The sequence below is a fragment of the Macaca fascicularis genome, chromosome 1, assembly GCF_037993035.2.
Source record: "Macaca fascicularis isolate 582-1 chromosome 1, T2T-MFA8v1.1".
Classification (NCBI taxonomy): Eukaryota; Metazoa; Chordata; class Mammalia; order Primates; family Cercopithecidae; genus Macaca; species Macaca fascicularis.
In genome coordinates, this window is record NC_088375.1 from 128,983,941 (window position 1) to 128,991,221 (window position 7,281).

Below are 7,281 nucleotides of genomic sequence, written 5' to 3' on the forward strand. Positions count from 1 at the left end.
TGGTGCTGGGAAAATTGGCTAGCCATAAGTAGAAAGCTGAAACTGGATCCTTTCCTTACTCCTTATACATTTTTTTTTTTTTTAACAGGGGGTTGAATAAAGTTTAAAAAGACCAATCTTCCTGGACACTTCATCAGTTTCCTAATATGTCCCTTTTTCTTATTTCTCGTGTGACATTTTAGTTTATATATATTTACTCATCCTAAGCAAGGTCCATATCTGCTAAGATAATTTCTTATTCTGAATATCAATTAAAGTTTTTGTATTTTCATATCTGCTAAGATAATTTCTTATTCTGAATATCAATTAAAGTTTTTGTATTTTCAGAATGAGAGTCACAGCTAACTATGAGGAGAGCTAATCTTTTAACTGTATTTACAACAAACATAATTAAATAATAATCTCTTAAAATTAATCATGCTATTTCAAATTCCACATGTTAAAACTTTGCCTATTAAAATCAATATTTCTTTTTTTTTTTGAGGCGGAGTCTCGCTGTGTTGCCCAGGCTGGAGTGCAGTGGCGCGATCTCGGCTCACTGCAAGCTCCGCCTCCCAGGTTCACGCCATTCTCCTGCCTCAGCCTCCCGAGTAGCTGGGACTACAGGCGCCCACCACCGCGCCCAGCTAATTTTTTGTATTTTTAGTAGAGACGGGGTTTCACCGTGTTGGCCAGGATGGTCTTGATCTCCTGACCTCGTGGTCCGCCCGCCTTGGCCTCCCTAAAATCAATATTTCATGATTATAAATGAGTTTATAATATCAAAATGTTGGTGGTGGTAATTATGATAGGAAAGAATTTCACAGTCACTTTTTTTTCACAAAAGTAGAAGTTGAGGTTAATCCAGTACGAGCATATCCTCTCTTGCATGATGAATTTAAAAAATGATGACATTGTGGTTAAAATTTTAGTTTTTAGCTTGAAAGTCTGTATCAGGAACTGACTTTGCCTTTTTTTTTTTTTTTTTTTTTTTTTTGATATAGAGTCTCACTCTGTCACCCAGGCTGGCATGCAGTGTTGTTGGCTCACTGCAACCTCTGCCTCCTGGGTTCAAGTGATTCTCCTGCCTCGGCCTCCCAAGTAGCTGGGGCCATTTTTAGACATGGTATAATATATATTTTCCACCAATACTAGAATACACGTATTACTTGTATTTTTTTGATGAGAAAACCAGATTTGGAAAGTTTAAGCTGTTTCCCCAAAGCACTATGTTAAATAATCTCAGATTGTACATACCTAAGAATAGATGATCTTGCCCTAAATTTCCTCCATGTAAATGTAGGCTCTGTTAGTATTTGTGTAAAAATGAGCAATCTACCTCCTTTTCTGTGCTGTTTTTTTTTTTTTTTTTTTTTTTTTTTTTTTTTTTTTTTTTTTTTTTGAGACGGAGTCTCGCTCTGTCGCCCAGCCCAGGCTGGAGTGCAGTGGCGCGATCTCGGCTCACTGCAAGCTCCGCCTCCCGGGTTCACGCCATTCTCCTGCCTCAGCCTCCCGAGTAGCTGGGACTACAGGCGCCCACAACCGCGCCCGGCTAATTTTTTGTATTTTTAGTAGAGACGGGGTTTCACCGTGGTCTCGATCTCCTGACCTTGTGATCCGCCCGCCTCGGCCTCCCAAAGTGCTGGGATTACAGGCGTGAGCCACCGCGCCCGGTCATTCTGTGCTGTTTTTACATTTGCAAGTTAGTGATGATAATATGATCTAAAAATAGGATTGCCAGAAGGAATAGATAATGTTATATAAAACAGTGTTTAGCACATAATGCTTAATGGCAGTTGTTCTCATAATCATTATTGCTATTATTTAGTGCTAATAGTGATAGCAAGAGTAGTTATGATATTTATGTAGTGTAAAGCATGAGTGTGAGGTAAGAAAAAAAACGGGATGTGTAAGATGTTGATACTTGATTATCACAGTTTATTTTCCCTTTTGCAGATATATATATAAAAAATATATATCTGCAGAATATGCATCTGTAATATTTTGTGCGGATGGAGATAGATTATATTCCAAGCATCCCTTAGTGTTAGGTGATCATAATAATAATGTTATAGTCAATGGGATGTGGGCAGAAGTAATGTTTGTCTCTCTCTGGCCCAGTTCATAAGTATATCCCACAAAGTGATAATTTGTATGTTCTCCTCTTTCACTAACTGGATGCCAATGACGAAGGTGATTTTGGAATTTTCAAATGGTAGACTCTCATCTCTTTGAACAGAGATAACACATATTTGAGCTAAAACAATTTTGGAGTCTAAATTCTTCTGTTTTTTTCTTTCATAGCATCATGATTCTTTTTTTTACGTAATCTTCAGCATATCAATGTATATCAAAACCTATAATGATACCAAGAGATTCTTCTGTCATAGCTAGATATAACCTTCATTCAGATAGAACTATGAACACAATGAATATTTATTCAAAGAACATATATTAACATTCACTGGATAAAGTTAAAAAAACTGAATTAAAAAATGCATAGTTTATGTTAAAAAACATTTTTACAAAAATTAGTTTTACATTATATATTTTCAAAGCAGCATAAAAGTATAGGAGGCTTTATTATGACAACTGCCAATTCTATCAACGTAGAAGCGTTTGATTTAATAGAGACTCTTTAGTCAAAGTATTAAACTCTCTCATTGTCTAACTCACTTTTTACAACCCCCAACTATATTAATAAAACTTTTTAAAGTACCTATTTTACAATCATTGGAAACATAAATTACTAAAGTTGTCTGATTTTATCAATTATTAATAGTGTTATTAATTCTTATAAAGATATGTAATTATGAAAAATATAATTTGATACCTGAAAAAATGATATCCAGAAAGATACAAATTATGTTAGCCTAGGTCAGCAAGACGTCAGAACAGAAATTTCACAGTTCACATTCCCCAATGGAAACAAATATTAGCAGCAATTCACAGTCAAAAGTGCATTTTCAGGAGCATTGGAGTCCAGATAGGAGATTGTGAATCCCCAGTGGAGTTTAAAACCAAAAAGGTCCACTGTAAGAGGGCAGGCTTGTGCCTCAATGGCAGGCTTACCAACCATAGTCCTAGCTTTAGACTAAGCAGCCATATACTTCTGGAAGATTAGCTCTGCCATGGTTTTCACACCAGCCTCATTAGCTCAGGCACCTGGGTGGATTCATGCCCATATCTACCCTGGATAAAAGGCCCTCTGACATTGAACCTGACTACAGATCCTCCAGCAGCCCTGTAATTTGGCTCCATCTCCACACTATCACAGTCCATGGACAGTCTTGCCTGCTTTGGTACCTAATGAGCGCTATGCCTCTTTATGCCCATGTTAACAGGCTCACTGACATTTGACTGGACAACAGCCCCTTGAAGAAGCTCAATGGCCCACTCTATCCCCATGCTATCATGGTCTAGAGGCAGTGTTACCCACTCAAAAACCTGGCAGGAGCCATGAAAATTGGCATTCCCAGTAGAAGCCTGCTGACCTCAGACTTGCCTGTAGACCCTGAAATAGCCTAATGTTCTGGATGCAGTCTTGCTCTACTGGGTTCCTGAAGGCAGTCCTGCCCACCCAGGGGTCCACTGGGGACCTTATCAATGAGTCTTTTTGGCAAGAGCTGTACCTATATAAGACACTAATAAAAGGACTATCATATTCAGAGTCAACTGTAGACCCAAAAGTGGCCCCACAACCCATTTTTATTCCTGCTCACCTGCAGTCACAGAGTTAGTCCCGCCAGTCTGGGTATCCAGCAGAAGAAGGTCTATATCTGCCAAAATCAGTCTGTAAACACAGATAAATGTATTTGCTCCTTCAATGTACAGACACTAATGCAAGTCTACAAGGATCACCAAGAATCAGACAAACATGACACACTAATAAAGGCCCAGTAATTGACTCTAAAAAAATGGAGTTTCATAAACTGCTTGACAGAGAACTCAAAATAATCATCTGAAGGGAACTCAATGAGCTACCAAAAAAAAAAAAAAAAAAAAAAAAAAAAAAAAAAAAACATGTAGCTAACTGAACAAAAATCAGAAAATCAATACATAAGTAATATTAAATGTGTAACAAAGAAATGAAACCATACAAAAGAAAGAAATCCTGGAACTAAATAATACAATGACTTAACTTAAAAATTTAACAGGTAGCTTCAAAAACAGACTCAATAATTCAGAAGTAAGAATCAGCTAACTATAAAGTAAATCATTTGAAATTATCCAATTAGAGAGGTAATAAAAGAAAAAAGAAAGCATAAAGGATTTATGGGACACCATCAAGAATAACAATGTAGTCATTACAAGAATCTGTGAAGGAAAAAAGGGAGAGAAACAGCAGAAAGTACATTTAAAGAAATGACAGCTGAAAACTTTCTATATCTAGAAGGGGAAATGAACATCTTGATTCATAAAACCCAAATTTCCAAATAGAAATAATTAAACTGAAAAAAGTCAAAGACAATGAGATAATTTTCTAAGCAGCAAGAGTAAAAAGACATGCCACATACAATAGAGCCCACTTAAGACTACCAGTCTGTTTGTCAGCAGAAATTTTGCAGGCCAGGAATGAAATGATACATAAAAAGTACTAAAAGAAAAAAAGAAAAAAAAAAAAAAACTTGCCAACAAAGAATACTTTACAGGGTGAAACTGTACATTAAGAATAAAGAAAAGACTTTCCAAGACAAACAAAAAAATAAAGAAGATGTTTAACCACTAAACCTGTGTTACAAGGAGTGCTAAAGGAAGATTTTCACATTTTAAAGTACAGATGCTAAACAACAACATTAAAATGTATAAAAGTATAAATGTAATTTAAAAGGTAAGCAAAGAAACAGAATATTTTAATAGTGTAATAGTAGAACATAAATCATTATTAAAAGCAGTATATAAATTAGAAGAAAAAAGTAGTCAGAACAACCATTACCACAGGATTATTTTAATACCAATACACTGTAAAAAGAAAATGTAACATCATTTACATAAACTGCATATGCAAGAAAAAACATGAAGTGTAGAGTATCTGTATCCAATTGAAGTTATGTTATCAGCTAAAGCAGACTTATTTATCTAGAAAACGTTCAATTTGAGCCCATTGGACAACAAATTGCAGAGTAGATACACAACAGGTAAAGGGGAAAGAATCAAAGCACATCATACAAAAAATTACCAAACTACAAAAAGAAAAAGAAGAGAAGATTAAAAAAATTACAAAGAGACAGAAAACAATTAACGAAATGGCAAAAGTAATTTCTTACCTATCAATAATTATTTTAAATGTATATGGATTAAATGGTTACACTTAATATGATCCATGTAATCTATTATAAATAAAATCAATTTAATAAAATGTAAATGTATATGAATTAAACTTACCAACCAAATGAAACAGAGTGGCTGAATAAATTTATGTATATATAAAAATATATTACATATATATGTATGTTATCTATAAGATATTTTCTAGATTATGGTACAAACAGGCTGAAATAGAAAAGATAGATAAAGATATTTCATAAAAAACAGTCACAAAAAGAGGACAGGGATTATCATACACAAAATAGACTTTAAGTGATAACTTGTCTCAAGAAACAAAGCAGGTCATTATATGATGATAAATTGTCAATGGAATACGCAGATATAGCAATGATAAATATATATGTACCCAATATCAAATATATCACAAATTGAATATATTCAGCCTTTTATTTGTCAATGATACTTCAATAAATCTGGGAAAAATAATTATATAAGAAAGAAATAATTTCGTCTCTGTGAGGTCCTTTCTACAGTGGTGTGCCACATTCACTTAATGTTTCATTTATTGAAGTAGTATTCAACTAGGTATTAGTAAGAATACTTAATTAGTGTCACTATGTCCCAAGATTACTAATGATAGAGATTTTTAAATATTTTACTCTTTTATGTTTGATCTGTGCTCACACAAACATAGAAAATCAATATGTATGGCTATATTTTTCAGATTGATGCTGTAGAATTTCTCCAGTTATGCACTATGAATAAGTTCTGGAGATCCAATATACAAAATGGTGACTATAGGTAATCATTCTTGTATTGTATATTTGAAATTGGTTAAGTATAGATCTTAAGTCCTCTAACCCAAAGCTTAACATGTGAGGTGACGGATAGGTTAACTAGGATGATGTAGTGACTCACAATATATAGTATATCAAAAAATCAAATTGTTCACTTTAACTATATAAAGTTTATATTTATCAGTATAACCCCAATAAAGCTGAGAATAAAGAAATCAGCTTTGGGGAAACAAAAATGAATCATGTTAGTCCAGGCATTTATATACGCTCATAGGCTCATTTTAAATGACTTTATTTGGGATCTAGGCCTTTATGTAGAACATTTGAAAGCTGGTACTGGTATATTTATTTCTTTATGTTCAATCCTTTTTTACTTCCTCTATTACTCCAGTCTGTATATCTAGCAGTCTCCTCTCAAACATCTCTACTCTTTCTTCAAATATATTTGCTTAATCCATTCCCAGAATGCCAAACTTGACTTTTCTTTTGTAAATTTATGTACATGTTTATTCATATTGTATCGTTTCCGGCAGTTACTGGCTCAACAAATGTGTTTTAACAATGACTTTCATTCAGATCAATATTCTAAATACGTCACTCACAACAATAAAGATGGTTTTAAAATACTTATAATCCTTTTCTAGCCTATGCATAATTAATTTAGTCCTCTCTAGAAACAATTTTACACAATAATAAAGAAATAACCCTTTCCCAATTTTCAGTCTCTCTCAAGGGCAATAAGAGATGATATTGACTAGACTATACTCCTTATGTGAACTGCATGAAGTCAGAAAAATAAAGAGCATATCTTTAAAACAAAACAATGTACTCGGCAAACATTGTAGTAAAAATGGAAAATGTTTTAGTGTTTTTCAAGTTATACTCTAGTAGTCAACTGCCTGCATGAAGGTAGGCCCTAGGTATACATATATGTATGCAAGCTAATGTTAATGATAAAATTGAGGACTTTGCCCCTAAAATATCTTAATTACACATTTTATTGTCATAATGCTTTCTGGTTACCCACATTTAGTGCTGTGTCATAGGATTTATACCCTTTTTTACCCATTTATAGTCTTTCAAAAATGAAAGCAGAATAAGGTTAAAAGATGGGCTATTTCAGACAAGAGATCCAGGACAGACTTGTTTGACTTGAGGCCACTTTATTATTACACTGAATGTGACAACATAGGCATTCAGAATCTGGTGAAACAATCTTCTAGGAGCAGCTAACAAG